The following is a 17,176-nucleotide window of genomic DNA, read 5'->3' on the forward strand; positions in this document are numbered from 1 at the left end:
AAGCAATTTACGAAAAGCACCATGAATAAAGTGTGAACCACCATTAGTCATTAAATATCTAGGGACCCCAAACCTCGGGAAAATAACTTCTTTAAGCATTTTAGTGGAAGTGTTATGATCAGCACTACTAGTTGGAATAGCTTCTACCCACTTAGTAACATAATCAACAGCAACAAAAATATGTGTATACCCATTAGAGGAAGGAGAAGGTCCCATATAATCAAATCCCCAAACATCAAATGGTTCAGTAACAAGTGATAATACATAGGAATTTCCTGACGACTAATAATGTTACCAATTCTTTGACATTCATCAGAAGACAAGACATACTTATGAGCATCCTTGAAGAGAGTAGGCCAATAAAAACCAGATTGTAATACCTTGTGGGCAGTTCTATCTCCAGCATGGTGTCCTCCATAGGCCTCGGAGTGACACTTGCATAGGATTTGTTCCTGTTCATGCTCAGGTACACAACGTCTAATAACACCACCTACTCCTTGTTAATAAAGGTGTGGGTCATCCCAGAAGTAATGTCTTAAAACACAGAAAAACTTTTTCTTTTGTTGGTATGTGAAGCTAGGTGGTATAAATTTAGCAACAATATAATTGGCATAATCAGTGTACCATGGAGCACTACGAGATGCATTTATTACAGCAAATTGTTCATCATGAAAGCTATCATCAATAGGTAGTGGGTCATCAAGAACATTTTCTAACCTAGACAAGTTGTCTGCTATGGGGTTCTCAGCTCCCTTTCTATCAATAATATGCAAATCAAATTCTTGCAGCAAGAGAACCCATCTAATAAGTCTAGGTTTAGCATCTTTCTTTTCCATAAGGTATTTAATAGCAGCATGATCAGTGTGAATAGTTACTTTGGAATCAACAATATAAGATCTGAACTTATCACAAGCAAATACAACTGCTAAAAATTCTTTTTCAGTAGTAGCATAATTTCTTTGAGCACTGTCTAGTGTTTTACTAGCATAATGAATAGCATTCAATTTCTTATCAACTCTTTGTCCTACAACAAGACCAACAGCATAATCACCAGCATCACACATAATTTCAAAGGGTGAGTTCCAATCAGGTGGTTGAACAATAGGTGCAGAAATCAAGGCTTTCTTAAGTATTTTAAATGCTTCTACACAATCATCATCAAACACAAATGGAACATCTTTTGCAAAAGGTTAGTAAGAGGCCTAGAAATTTTAGAGAAGTCTTTAATAAACCTCCTATAGAAACCAGCATGACCGAGGAAACTTCTTATACCTTTGATATCTTTAGGACACGACATTTTTTCAATAGCATCAACTTTAGCTTTATCAACTTCCATACCTCTTTCAGAAATTTTATGCCCCAAGACAATACCTTCATTAACCATAAAGTGTCACTTCTCCCAATTCAAGACAAGATTAGTTTCTTCACATCTCTGCAAAACTCGATCAAGGTTGCTTAAGCAGTCATCAAAAGAAGTTTCGTAAATGGAGAAATCATCCATGAAAACCTCAACAATATTTTCACAAAATCAGAGAATATAGCACTCAAACATCTTTGAAAAGTAGCAGGTGCATTGCATAAACCAAAAGGTATATGTTTATAAAGCAAAGGTAACAAAAGGGAAAGTAAAAGTAGTTTTCTCTTGATCCTCTTGTGACACAGGTATTTGAGAAAAACCAGAATAACCATCTAGAAAGCAAAAGTGTGTATGTTTAGATAGTCTTTCTAGCATTTGATCAATAAAAGGTAGAGGGTAATGATCTTTCCTAGTAGCTTTGTTTAATTTTCTAAAGTCAATTACCATTCTATAACCTGTGACAATTCTTTGTGGAATCAATTCATTCTTATCATTAGGAACAACAGTAATACCTCCCTTCTTAGGGACACAATGAACAGGACTTTCCCATCTACTATCAGCAATAGGATAAATTATACCTACTTCCAGAAGCTTTAATATTTCATTTCTTACCACTTCCTTAATCTTAGGATTTAACCGTCGTTGATGATCAACAACTGGTTTAGCATCATGCTCTTTATTAATTTTGTGCTAACATAAAGTGGGACTAATGCCCTTAAGATCATCAACAGTATATCCAATAGCGGCACGGTGCTTCTTCAGAGTTTTCAATAATTTCTTTTCTTCATGCTCTGAAAGGTTAGCACTAATAATAATATGATGTATCTTCTTTTCATCAAGATAAGCATATTTCGGAGCATCAGGTAATTGTTTAAGATCAAACACAAGATCACTCTTGGGTGGTAGAGAATCTCCAACAGTTTCAACAGGCAAATTGTGTTTCAAAACAGGCATCTGTTTAAAGAAAATCTCATCTAGTTCCCTTCTTTCATTCATAAACATATCATTTTCATGGTCTAGCAAATATTGTTCTAAAGGATCAGTAGGGGCACAACAATAGAAGAAAGACCAATAATTTCTTCTTTACTAGGAAATTATTTATCATGGGGTTGTCTACGAAATTTGAAGAAATTAAACTCATGAGACACAGCCCCAAAACTTACAGTAAAAGTCTCTTTCTCACAATCTATTTTGGCATTAACAATGTTCAAGAAAGGTCTACCCAATATAATGGGATAAAAATCATCTTGTGGGGAACCAAGAACTAGAAAATCAGTAGGGTATTTTATTTTCCTACACAAGACTTCAACATCTCTAACAATCCCAATTGGTGATATAGTATCTCTATTGGCAAGTTTAATAGTGACATCAATATCTTCTATTTCAGCGGGTGCAATATCATTCATAATTTCTTGATATAAGGTAAAGGTAATTGCACTCACACTAGCACCCAAATCACATAAGCCTTGATAACAATGATCTCCTAGTTTAACAAAAACAACAGGCGTGCCAACAATAGGTCTATGCTTATCTTTAGCATCAGGTCTAGCAATTCTAGCAGCTTCATCACAGAAATAAATAACATGCCCATCAATATTATCGACCAAGAGATCTTTAACCATAGCAACTAGATTCAACTTTAATTTGTTCAGGGGGTGTAGGTGTTATAATATAACTCTTACGAACCACAGCTGAAGTTTTAGCATGTTCCTTTATTCTAACAGGGAAAGGTGGTTTCTCAATATAAGAAATAGGAACAATAGGATCAACATTATAAGTAATAGTCTCCTCTTCAGCTTTAATTAGTTCTACTATTTTCACTTTAATGGGAGGATGATATTTAAACCAGTTCTCCTTAGGGAGATCAACATGAGTAACAAATGATTCACAGAAAGAAGCTACTATCTCAAAGTCAAGTCCATATTTAGTGCTAAATTCACGAAAAGTATCGGTATCCATAAAAGATTTAACACAATCAAACTTGAGGTTTATACCTGACTCCTTACCTTCATCGAGTTCCCAATCTTCAGAGTTGTGTTTAACTCTTTCCAATAAATCCCATTTGAATTCAATAGTCTTATTCATAAAAGAACCAGTACAAGAAGTATCGAGCATGGATTGATCATTACGAGAAAGCCGAGCATAAAAATTCTGAATAATAATTTCTCTTGAGAGCTCATGGTTGGGGCATGAATATAACATTAACTTAAGCCTCCCCCAAAGTTGAGCGATACTTTCTCCTTCACGAGGCCAAAAATCATAAATATAGTTCCGATCACGATGAACTAGATGCATAGGATAAAACTTCTGATGAAATTCCAATTTCAACCGGTTGTAATTCCAAGTCCCAATATCACCGCATTGCTTATACCATGTCAATGCCCTCTCTTTCAAACATAAAGGGAAGACCTTCTTCTTGACTTCATCCTCGGGCAAACCTGCAAGCTTAAATAATCCACAAACTTCATCCACATAGATTAGATGCATATGAGGATGTAATGTTCCATCTCATGCATAAGGATTAGCTAGCAGTTTCTCTATCATACCTGAAGAAATTTCATAATAAATATTTTCAGTAGGTTCATTAGGTTGAGGAGCAACTTCTTGCTCTACTGGTCGGGGTGAAGATACCCCGAACAAGCCCCTCAAAGGATTATTTTCCATAGCAACAAGTGACAGTAAATTTCAGCACACTATATAAATGTTTTCTTACCAAATTCCACTTACCAAAGGCGCTTCACTCCCCGGCAACAGCGCCAGAAAAGAGTCTTGATGACCCACAAGTATAGGGGTTCTTTCTTAGTCCTTTCGATAAGTAAGAGTGTCGAACCCAACGAGGAGTAGAAGGAAATGACAAGTGGTTTTCAGCAAGGTATTCTCTGCAAGCACTAAAATTATCGGTAACAGATAGTTTTGTGATAAGATAATTCATAACGGGTAACAAGTAACAAGTGTAACTAAGGTGCAGTAAGGTGGCCCAATCCTTTTTGTAGCAAAGGATAAGCCTGGACGAACTCTTATATAAAGCAAATCGCTCCTGAGGACACATGGGAATTATTGTCAAGTTAGTTTTCATCATGCTCATATGATTAGCATTATTTACTTTGATAATTTGATATGTGGCTGGACCGGTGCTTGGGTTCTGTCCTTACTTGGACAAGCCTCCCACTTATGATTAACCACTCTTTCAAGCATCTGCAACTACAAAAGAAGAATTAAGATAAATCTAACCATAGCATGAAACGTATGGATCCAAATCAGCCCCTTACGAAGCAACACATAAACTAGGGTTTAAGCTTCTGTGTAGCGACCCGACCCGAATGGATCAAGTCTCTGTGCTTAAATGTCATCCCTGGATCGGTATGCTGACACACACAGTACTCGAGGATTTATAACAGAGGTAAATCACATGCATAAAGTAACATAAATACCATTACCTCAATCCAAATAGCGGAAGTAACAAGGTTGTGGATTCCCATCAACACCAACGGCAAAGTTGAGTGTAGAAATCGTAACCCTAACGAATCACTTACTCGTCGTAAGATATTCTGCAACATGAAACGTTGCAGCCCGAAAACGGGTCAGCACATGGAATATGCTGGCAAATTCACACCATAGAGAAATGATGAACAAAGGCTATCACTACATGCATATATGGCTGGTGGAAAAGCTCTATGGTTATAATGTTTTTGCGAAAGCCAATTTTTCCCTACTTCAAAGGAATAAATTTTATTTAACTATCATGGTGGTTGTGAAACATTGAGATGGTTGACAGCATCTCAATCCCAATTAAGTATCATCATTTACCCAACAAAATTAATTATAAGTAACATGGTGATGAGATTCAAATGATAATCCAAGTACTAGATACTCAAGTTGTCCATAACCGGGGACACGACTAACCATGATTAGTTTGTACACTCTGCAGAGGTTTGCGCACTTTTCCCCACAAGACTCGATCGCCTCCGCTTGATTCTCGCACTGCATGATGTTTGAGAAACGGATGACCGAGACACAGTCTTTCAGAAACAATCACTCTTTACTCTGGGTGGACCGGTACACCTACTTTCCCCTACATCTGCTAGCCCACCTCTTCAAGAGATCCTGTAACCTACTCAGCTATGCTAGAGCCCATAATAGCTTGTGGCTGCACACGGAAGTTTCTAGCATGAATAATCTTATGATCCCTTTGAGCCTGGGTGGCGGACCTTATACATACAGACAACACTGGGTTCTCCAGGTGCCTCAATCCACCCAGATGTGAGTTTTAGTTGCCACCTTAAGTTGAACCATTAATATACATCTCACATCTGTCATGAATATCACTCAAACCCTTCCACGTCTACGAGCATAGCATGGCAATAATAAAAGCAACGTAGAAGTAACTCCCAAGGGTTTGATAAGAAAAACAGGTAATAGGTACTACCTCAACTACTTCCCAATACCCACAATTTAATTAGATCCTAATCATGCAATGTTTGAGGAATAGATCTAATGCAGTAAAACTGGGTATGAACGGGGTATGATCAAAGTGTTACTTGCCTGCAATGTTGATGAAGATGATTCACACTCAAAACTCTTGATAGATCTACTCGTCACACTCCGGTCAATCTATCGTAAGCAAGCAATAGTAACCACACATAAGCAATCACTCAAAAGATCGAGAAGAACGAAGAAGACGATTCGGGAAACATCAAAACCAAGCAAATAACTCTTGCAACATAAAACAATCTCTAACAGTACCAAAAATATATGAATTTGGCCTTATCAGAAAGTTTAGGTCAAGAGCTTCGATTTGCAAAAAGAATCAACTAAATCGGAGTTACGAAACTCAAGTTATGAACAAAAGAAGTTTGAATACAAATCTGTTTGAATTCAAATTTTAAAACTTTCAAAAACATGTTTAAGTTGTTTTACTAGATAGAGGGGATCATAAAGAACACGTGGGCGTTGGTTTCGTTGGATTTGGACAAACGAGTAAAAAGTAGTGATCGTTTGAAAATCAGGGACTAATCTGTAAATAAAATAACCGCAACTAGGTCCCTGGCGTAAATAAACAGAAAACGAAAAGACTAAATAACGAACGCTCGTTTATAAGACCTAAACAGTGGACGTTCGCAGTTTAGTAAAACCTAAAAAAACAGGTCTAGGTTTTCTTAATAAAACCAAAAACGAAAAAAAAATAAACCGGGGCGGTTCACGGTTTATACCGGTTCGAGGGAAAATAAACCCAAGGCGGCGGCTACTCCGGCGAAGTGCGGCGGTGAGGCGGAGCGACGTGGCGGCGGCGGCTCGGGTTCGGCGCTCCGGTGGTCGACGAGGCCGGCAAAGGGGTCGGGGAGAGGCGGCGCAGTGCGGCGGAGCCGATGGTGGCGACGGCGGTGCTCCACGGCGACGGGACAAAGCGTGGCGGCGGCGGCGGATCTCGTCGGGGCGGGCTCCGGCGAGGGCGGCGGTTGCGGCGGGGAGGAGGAGAGAGGGGTCGGGGTGGCCCGGTATTTAAGGAGAGGCGAGGCGTGGAGGAGGGGGCGGGGCTAGGCGGCGGCGAGCCGTAGCCGAGCCGGACTCGGTGGCGTGCGGCGGCGGGAGTCGTCCCGTGCTTGGGGACGAGGCAGACGAGCAGCGTGGGCTGGGTCGTGGCCTGGCCTGGGAGCTGGGCCGGCCCAGTCGGAGGGGAGGTTTTTTTTAAAAAAAGAGAAAGAATTTATAAAAACAAAAGAAAATGAAAATATTATATAGGCATATAATATATCAAAATTTTCAGAAAAAGATTTCCTACAACATGAACATTTTTGTAGAGTCAAATAAAATCCACAAAAATTTTAATAAATCAAACAGTGCTGCTGCCTTAATAAAATCCAATAAAAATCATTTTAAAAATACTAAAATGATTTCAAATTTATTTTTCTCCAATTTTCTGATGTAGGGAATCATTTTACCCTAATTTATGTATATTTTATTTTTGGAGAAAAATAATTTGAATAAAACTCAAATAACTCCAATATTGAAAAATAATTTCAATGGGACTTTGAATATATCCTTTGAAACTCCCAACTCATATTTCATATGTTTTGAAGAAGTCATTTTATCTTCGCTCATGAAAATCATTGAGTTGCATAAAGTTTTAGAATTGGAAATATTCTCAAATGAAATTCAAATATTTTCAACACCCCTTTTCATTTAAATAAATGGAAGAAGTCATGTCATCTTCTCTCCAGAGTTTTGTGATGAAAAGAATTTGAATTCATGGAGACCATAAAAGCAAAATGAAAGTTTGGGAAAGTCCTTTTATTCCCTCTCATTTAACTTTCAAAAGATTTCGAATTCCACTCACTTTCAGTCAATCAGTCAAACAATCAATCCAATCTATCTGTTTATTATAACATTCCAAAATTTAGAATTTTGGGATGTTACAAACCTACCACCCTTAAAATGAATCTCGTCCTCGAGATTCGGAGAGGCTAGAAAGAAATAGGTTAGGGTTTGGGGGTCTCCTCAAAATCCATCGATCATCTCAGGGGTCTGGGGTGCTACCACCCTTAGAAGCATGGTTACGGTTCCATCAAAACTCGTATACTCCATCCTTGTTGTTGACAGTGTCAGTCTTCTCAGATTCTCAGTATAATTCCTTCTTTGGGTTCTTCCGGTGGTGGCATAACTTTTACCACAATTCTTCTGTCCTTTCATCTTGGTAAGGTTCTTCCATGACTGGGTCTTCTTAGCTGACGGGTCAGGCGCCAATACTAAACAACTATCGATATCTCATGGTGGTCAACAATTTACGGTTTCTCCTGCAGGAAATGGGTCTGGTTGATCCTCACCGTATAACCTACGATTGGCAAGAACTGCCGTGTACAAGGGAAACATTCTTATACCATTCTAAGCTTCAAGCAAGGTTTGATCGTCGTCTCTCTACTATAGGTAAGTCACTCAGATTTACCATCCCGTATAGCAAAGCGAATAATAAGAGTAAGTCGGTATGGTGATCAATCCATCCCGCACCCAAATTATTACCTTGTATATGGTTTAGCGAATCTCGCATTCTAACACTCGGTCATCCTCGCAAGCATTGCATAATTTCTCTTGTCGACAAACCAAGTTCGAATAAATCCATGGATTCTGCAAGCCAAACAAACATCTATCATTCCAACCCTCAGGTTTTGCGTAACTCCTATAAGATCGTCTGTCGATAAAAATCGTAACTTCTTCCAGGGTCTTCCCTTCAACAAGAGTGTGCTTGCTTCTTGGCAGGTCCTGGGGCCTGCGGGTTATGGCCCATCTCATCACTTGTAGTTCCTTGAACTTATCATCGGGCAACTGATCCTTAATCCAACATCCAACTTCCTGGTATTCTTAAATCCATCCAATTGTACTGTCTTCCTTCCTTCTATTGGCACCACTAGGACATGATTACTCAGGCTCATCATGGAATTTCCATTGGTACATATTTCCAACATCATACCTCCTTTATATCCAATAGTAATTTATCTCTTCATCCTCGGGGGATATCCCACATACCGAGATAAAACTTATACTTATGAAGTCCATACTCCACTTCGTGGGACATCATTATCCTTTCCAGGGTCAAGCGTCCTTACTGGGGAATATTGGCCATCTCTGCATGGCACTTCTTCAACTGGGAAAGGTGAAACACATCATGAACTCATGACAGTCCTTCGGGTGACTCCTATTTGTTGGCCACTTCTCCCATACGTTCCAAAACTCGGTATGGTCCTACAATTCTCGGGGCTAACTTTCCCTTAACTCCAAATAGTTTAACTCCTCGCAGGGGGAACACACGAAGACATGCTCTGTCTCCAATTTCATAGACTACCTCCTTTACATCCAATAATACTCCATACCCTCATATTCTTGGGGTATCAAACATATCGAGATAAAACTCATACTTATTTTGTTCGAAATCCACTTCGTGGAATATCATTACCTTTTTCCAAGGGTCAAGTTTCCTCACGGGGTACTACCACCTTTAAAATGCACAATCTTCCATAGACTATATTTCTCATATCCTCGAAAATGGTCAAAATCTTTCTTCATAAAGTAACAACTCATAAAATCCAAATCAGTATCAATGATGCTAACTTTATTGATTCTCAAATATTACAATCTCCTGCATTCCATTACATGCCTCAATCCGACTCTTCACTAATAAAAGAAATGTCCACACTACTACTACGTTTCTCGTTGCACTCAACTATTTATCACAAGTCTTCGTCTCCTTGGGGCATTCTCTGGCAAAGTGCCCTGCTTCATCACAACGGAAACATATTACTTCTGAGATATCTCGAGGTTTCCTTGTGATTATATAGCCTCCTGGGGTCCTCATCTTCCCTTTTGGGCAATCACTGAAGTAGTGTCCTGAATTTTTGCACCTGAAACATGTGATATGACTCAGGTCTCTCTTTGTAGAAATTGGGTTGTTCCTGGGATCCAATCTATTTCTCTTCCTGGACTTTTCCGCTCCGATCAGGGCTTCTATTTCCTGTGGGTCATACTCTACTTCCTCTGTCGGGAATTCCACTAAATCCCCATTCAGACAATTTTGGGAGATGTGTCCTTCTTCTCCACATGAATAGCATGACTTGGTGCAGGGTTTATTTGGTTCTTCTTTGGGTGTGTCCTCTACCCCTTCCTTCATCACAGATTCCTCTAACATTTCCATGAGGGTTCTTTTCATTGCTTCTTTCTTCTGCTGGACGGTCCTTTGTACCACGGGGTAGATGTGACACTGAGCAGGGTAGTGGGTAGTCCCTTCACACAAGAAACAAGTGATCTGCCTAGTTGGGCATTCTTCAACTGGGTGACTTCCTTCACAATTTGGGCATTCATCCTTGTGTTCCTTATGGTTGTGTCCTATTTCTCCACAAGGCTTGTATGCACAAGGTTTCTTCATATCCTTTCCATAAGGCTTCAATTTCTGGGACACAAGATGAGATCTTTGTAGAGTCCACTTAAATTCTTTCCAAGTGGTTACTTCTTGCCATCCATTGATGGTTTGGTACATCCTCCACCAAGTAGCAGCACCTCTTTCAAAACATTGAAGAGCATGCCGGGTCATATGTTTTCCGACTATAGGGTTATTCTTAATGTGATCCTCCATGTTCTGAATCCATCGGTCCGTCTCCAATTGACTCATCGGTCCAGAAAATACAAGCTCATCTCCATTCATCCTATATTGGGTCCAAGGGTTTGGGGTGAGAAAGAGAGATAGAGAGGGATACACACAATACAAACAATAGTTTTGAAAAGACAGATTTTTTTTATTGTGGCTGTCGGAAAAACAACAAACAAATGACAGCTCACAAACGTCGCATCTAACGTAGGTATAACAGGGGTTTGGTCTTCTAAAGGTCAATAAGTCTTCAACGTCGCCAAACTCTTCAAGTCTTGTTCATGTCTCCGATGGCTTCTTGCAATCATGCTTGTCCTTCTCAAGTTCTTTTGCCAAATCATCTCTGTTGACGCGAAGTCTCTCGTGACGTCCTTTAAATTTCGGGAGTTGCGTTCCAAACTTCTGGGTTTCAACATCCTTGACATGAACCATGATCCTACTGTCCTTCAGTTCCTGACGAGTCTTTGATGTCTCGAGGTTTTGCTCCTCCATCATGGCTACTTTCAACTTCTGGGTTCTGAGTTCTTCACGAAACGCTTACTTGTCGAATACTGCTTCCTGAAGGTTCATCTTTAAACTTCCTGATGTAATGCTCCAGACCCTGGTGATACACCAGCTAAGGTTAAAACTTCGTCTTGCTGATAGGTGCTCCATCAGTTTTCTACCATCCAATCCCTCCATGCATCTACATGCTTAAGTCCGCACGGTGACAATAGCATAAGCGGACGATAACATCATGGATAACCGTGTTTATGCCCATGTTACTGCCATGAGATTTCATTCCATAACTGATATCTCCTGTCTTTGGGTTTTCTTGACAAAACTTTGAGTTTCTAACTCTCCATGTTTCGGATCTTTCTCCGATACACCTTGATCTCGGGCATTGACGGCTTCCATAGTCTGCCAAGTTCCATAAGGGTAACCTTCCTAGGTCATACACATCTGGCAATTTTTCAGAGCCTTCAAATTCTCCCAGTCTTCGGAATCTTCAACCGTTGTAGTTTCCATTATCATAATGCACAGTAAAATCCTCTTCATTCCGAATGGTCTTAGTTGTCAGATATTCCTGTACTTCTTGAAGTGGTCTCATCCATCGAATCTTCGAGTGGTCAAAAGGGGAAAGGGGTATGGTCTCACTAAAAGGGAATATTTGAATAAGACTCAGAAAAGGAGAGAGGTAAAAGATCTTTTTGAAAAGGAAAGTTTTGGAGAAAATCCTTCCTATGGGATTGCCAGTTTCTAGGGTCACGTCCTACAGTCAACATGTGCTCTGATACCATCTTGTAGCGACCCGACCCGAATGGATCAAGTCTCTGTGCTTAAATGTCATCCCTGGATCGGTATGCTGACACACACAGTACTCGAGGATTTATAACAGAGGTAAATCACATGCATAAAGTAACATAAATACCATTACCTCAATCCAAATAGCGGAAGTAACAAGGTTGTGGATTCCCATCAACACCAACGGCAAAGTTGAGTGTAGAAATCGTAACCCTAACGAATCACTTACTCGTCGTAAGATATCCTGCAACATGAAACGTTGCAGCCCGAAAACGGGTCAGCACATGGAATATGCTGGCAAATTCACACCATAGAGAAATGATGAACAAAGGCTATCACTACATGCATATATGGCTGGTGGAAAAGCTCTATGGTTATAATGTTTTTGCGAAAGCCATTTTTTCCCTACTTCAAAGGAATAAATTTTATTTAACTATCATGGTGGTTGTGAAACATTGAGATGGTTGACAGCATCTCAATCCCAATTAAGTATCATCATTTACCCAACAAAATTAATTATAAGTAACATGGTGATGAGATTCAAATGATAATCCAAGTACTAGATACTCAAGTTGTCCATAACCGGGGACACGACTAACCATGATTAGTTTGTACACTCTGCAGAGGTTTGCGCACTTTTCCCCACAAGACTCGATCGCCTCCGCTTGATTCTCGCACTGCATGATGTTTGAGAAACGGATGACCGAGACACAGTCTTTCAGAAACAATCACTCTTTACTCTGGGTGGACCGGTACACCTACTTTCCCCTACATCTGCTAGCCCACCTCTTCAAGAGATCATGTAACCTACTCAGCTATGCTAGAGCCCATAATAGCTTGTGGCTGCACACGGAAGTTTCTAGCATGAATAATCTTATGATCCCTTTGAGCCTGGGTGGCGGACCTTATACATACAGACAACACTGGGTTCTCCAGGTGCCTCAATCCACCCAGATGTGAGCTTTAGTTGCCACCTTAAGTTGAACCATTAATATACATCTCACATCTGTCATGAATATCACTCAAACCCTTCCACGTCTACGAGCATAGCATGGCAATAATAAAAGCAACGTAGAAGTAACTCCCAAGGGTTTGATAAGAAAAACAGGTAATAGGTACTACCTCAACTACTTCCCAATACCCACAATTTAATTAGATCCTAATCATGCAATGTTTGAGGAATAGATCTAATGCAGTAAAACTGGGTATGAACGGGGTATGATCAAAGTGTTACTTGCCTGCAATGTTGATGAAGATGATTCACACTCAAAACTCTTGATGATCTACTCGTCACACTCCGGTCAATCTATCGTAAGCAAGCAATAGTAACCACACATAAGCAATCACTCAAAAGATCGAGAAGAACGAAGAAGACGATTCGGGAAACATCAAAACCAAGCAAATAACTCTTGCAACATAAAACAATCTCTAATAGTACCAAAATTATATGAATTTGGCCTTATCAGAAAGTTTAGGTCAAGAGCTTCGATTTGCAAAAAGAATCAACTAAATCGGAGTTACGAAACTTAAGTTATGAACAAAAGAAGTTTGAATACAAATCTGTTTGAATTCAAATTTTAAAACTTTCAAAAACATGTTTAAGTTGTTTTACTGGATAGAGGGGATCATAACGAAGACGTGGGCGTTGGTTTCGTTGGATTTGGACAAACGAGTAAAAAGTAGTGATCGTTTGAAAATCAGGGACTAATCTGTAAATAAAATAACTGCAACTAGGTCCCTAGGGTAAATAAACAGAAAACGAAAAGACTAAGTAACGAACGCTCGTTTATAAGACCTAAACAGTGGACGTTCGCAGTTTAGTAAAACCTTAAAAAACATATCTAGGTTTTCTTAATAAAACCAAAAACGAAAAAAAATAAACCGGGGCGGTTCACGGTTTATACCGGTTCGAGGGAAAATAAACCCAAGGCGGCGGCTACTCCGGCGAAGTGTGGCGGTGAGGCGGAGCGAGGCGGCGGCGGCGGCTCGGGTCCGGCGGCTCCGGTGGTCGACGAGGCCGGCAAAGGGGTCGGGGAGAGGCGGCGCAGTGCGGCGGAGCCGATGGTGGCGACGGCGGTGCTCCACGGCGACGGGACGAAGCGTGGCGGCGGCGGCGGATCTCGTCGGGGCGGGCTCCGGCGAGGGCGGCGGTTGCGGCGGGGAGGAGGAGAGAGGGGTCGGGGTGGCCCGGTATTTAAGGAGAGGCGAGGCGTGGAGGAGGGGGCGGGGCTAGGCGGCGGCGGGGCGTAGCCGAGCCGGACTCGGTGGCGTGCAGCGGCGGGAGTCGTCCCGTGCTCGGGGACGAGGCGGACGAGCAGCGTGGGCTGGGCCGTGGCCTGGCCTGGGAGCTGGGCCGGCCCAGTCGGAGGGGAGGGTTTTTTTTTAAAAAAAGAGAAAGAATTTATAAAAACAAAAGAAAATGAAAATATTATATAGGCATATAATATATCAAAATTTTCAGAAAAAGATTTCCTACAACATGAACATTTTTGTAGAGTCAAATAAAATCCACAAAAATTTTAATAAATCAAACAGTGCTGCTGCCTTAATAAAATCCAATAAAAATCATTTTAAAAATACTAAAATGATTTCAAATTTATTTTTCTCCAATTTTCTGATGTAGGGAATCATTTTACCCTAATTTATGTATATTTTATTTTTGGAGAAAAATAATTTGAATAAAACTCAAATAACTCCAATATTGAAAAATAATTTCAATGGGACTTTGAATATATCCTTTGAAACTCCCAACTCATATTTCATATGTTTTGAAGAAGTCATTTTATCTTCGCTCGTGAAAATCATTGAGTTGCATAAAGTTTTAGAATTGGAAATATTCTCAAATGAAATTCAAATATTTTCAACACCCCTTTTCATTTAAATAAATGGAAGAAGTCATGTCATCTTCTCTCCAGAGTTTTGTGATGAAAAGAATTTGAATTCATGGAGACCATAAAAGCAAAATGAAAGTTTGGGAAAGTCCTTTTATTCCCTCTCATTTAACTTTCAAAAGATTTCGAATTCCACTCACTTTCAGTCAATCAGTCAAACAATCAATCCAATCTATCTGTTTATTATAACATTCCAAAATTTAGAATTTTGGGATGTTACATTCTGTCACTCTAGCCACCCATCATCTACTTATTACTTCCCAATGCCTTACCCTAGGCCAAATCGTGGCGAAGCGTCATGTAGTCGACGTTCACACAACACCACTAGAGGAAAGATAACATAAATCTCATCAAAATATCGAACGAATACCAAACTCACATGATTACTTATAACAAGACTTCTCCCATGTCCTCAGGAACAAACGTAACTACTCACAAAGCATATTCATGTTCATAATTAGAGAAGTAATAAATATCATTAAGGATCTGAACATATGATCTTCCACCGAATAAACCAACTAGCATCAACTATAAGGAGTAATCAACACTACTAGGAACCCACATGTACCAATATGAGGTTTTGAGACAAAGATCGGATACAAGAGATGAACTAGGGTTTGAGAGGAGATGGTGCTGCTGAAGATGTTGATGGATATTGACCCCCTCTCGATGAGAGGATCATTGGTGATGATGATGGCTTCGACTTCCCCCTCCGGGAGGGAAGTTTCCCCGGCAGAACAGCTCCGCCGGAGCCCTAGATTGCTTCTGCCCAGGTTCCGCCTCGAGACGGCGGCGCTTTGTCCCGAAAGCTTCCTTATGATTTTTTTTCTAGGTCAAAACCCTCCATATAGCAGAAGATGGGCACCAGAGACCTACCAGGGGGCCCACAAGCCCTAGGGGCGTGCCCAGGAGGTAGGGCACGCCCCCTAGGCTTGTGGCCTCCTGGTGGGTCCCCTGTGGTATTTTCTTCGCCTAATATTTTTTATATATTCCAAAATAGTTCTTCGTAAATTTTCAAGACTTTTGGAGTTGTGCAAAATAGGTCTCTCAGATTTGCTCCTTTCCGGTCCAGAATTCCAGCTGCCGGCATTCTCCCTCTTCATGTAAACCTTGTAAAATAAGAGAGAAAAGGCATAAGTATTGTACCATAATATGTAATAGCAGCCCATAATGCAATAAATATCAATATAAAAGCATGATGCAAAATGGACGCATCAACTAGCACCTCCATTCATATTATACCAGAATTTCCACAATAAGCTTACATGAACTTCTACAGTATAATTACTTTGAAACTTTGACAATGTGCTTAGTTTGAACTTCTCCAAAAATTCCGTTTAATAGTGGAATAACATACTATATACTGACATGACATAAGTTTTGTTTGTTTAATCGACCTACTCTAATTGTTCATCAGCCTTGCGCTCCTCCTAGGCTTTGTTGCTTGTGGTTTATGTTTGACATGTACCTCTTCCTCTTCGTCTTCCTCTTCTTCGATGATGTCTTCATCTTCTTCTTCTTCTTCCCCGTCCTCGTCTTCAAAGTCTTTCTCATCTTCATCTTCCACCACTTTCTTTGTGCTAGCTCTAGGTTTTGTTTTCCCTTTCTTTTCTGACTTTTGACTCCTCTTTTCAGATACTTCTATGCGCTTCGGGCATGTTCTTGCATTGTGTGGTTCATATTCCTTGCATATGCTACAACACCTACTGCTAGCTTTCTCTGGGTGTGGTCCCTTGTTATGTTTCTGAGGTTTGGGTTGCTTGACTTCCTTGGTATCTCTTCTTTCCAGAAGTGTTTTAAAAGTTAATTTGTTGTGTCCTACAACCTATTTGCATACACTCCATTGCCTTTATCCCAGTGGCACTCCATCTCATCCAGCTTGACCACCCTATCTACAGGTGGGGCCTTTATTTGAGCTCTCTGTTCACTTTTCTTTGCTGCAGAATGTTTCTTCCTACCCTTTGTCTTGGAGTACAACGGCGGTTTCATCACCCCTTGCTGCAGCTAGTGTTGGTTTTGCTGTTGTATTGAATGACCTGCACCCTCCTTGCATTGATCGGCTTGAGCAGCGGTCTGGAGCATTTCAGCTTCATAATAAGCAAGATCATCTTCAATTTCAGCATCCTCTTCATCCATTCTTTCGTCAGCATCTCTTTGATTTGCTGAATGTGTGGCGTCAAGTTCTTCTACGAGCCTCTTGAGAACATAGAAGGCTATGTCGTATTGTTGTTCGCATCTCATTGCTTTCTTATTAACCTTCAAATTTAGCGGCGGCGAGATGTCTTGCTTGGAGAGTTTTGAGCTGCCATCCGATCTATTGTGTTGTAGTCCCTTGTATCAAATGTGGGTTGTGATTTTGCAGTCTTTGTGTACCGTTTCAGGATATACTTGTCTGGAAATTTGTCAGCTCTTAGGTAGTCCAAGGTGTTCATTATGTGAAGGCAGAACAGACCTGCCTTTGTGTAAATGCATAATACATTGTTTGTGAGCCAACAATTAGGTAGTATATAGTGC

Source organism: Aegilops tauschii, chromosome 2, assembly GCF_002575655.3.
Source record: "Aegilops tauschii subsp. strangulata cultivar AL8/78 chromosome 2, Aet v6.0, whole genome shotgun sequence".
NCBI classification, from domain to species: domain Eukaryota; kingdom Viridiplantae; phylum Streptophyta; class Magnoliopsida; order Poales; family Poaceae; genus Aegilops; species Aegilops tauschii.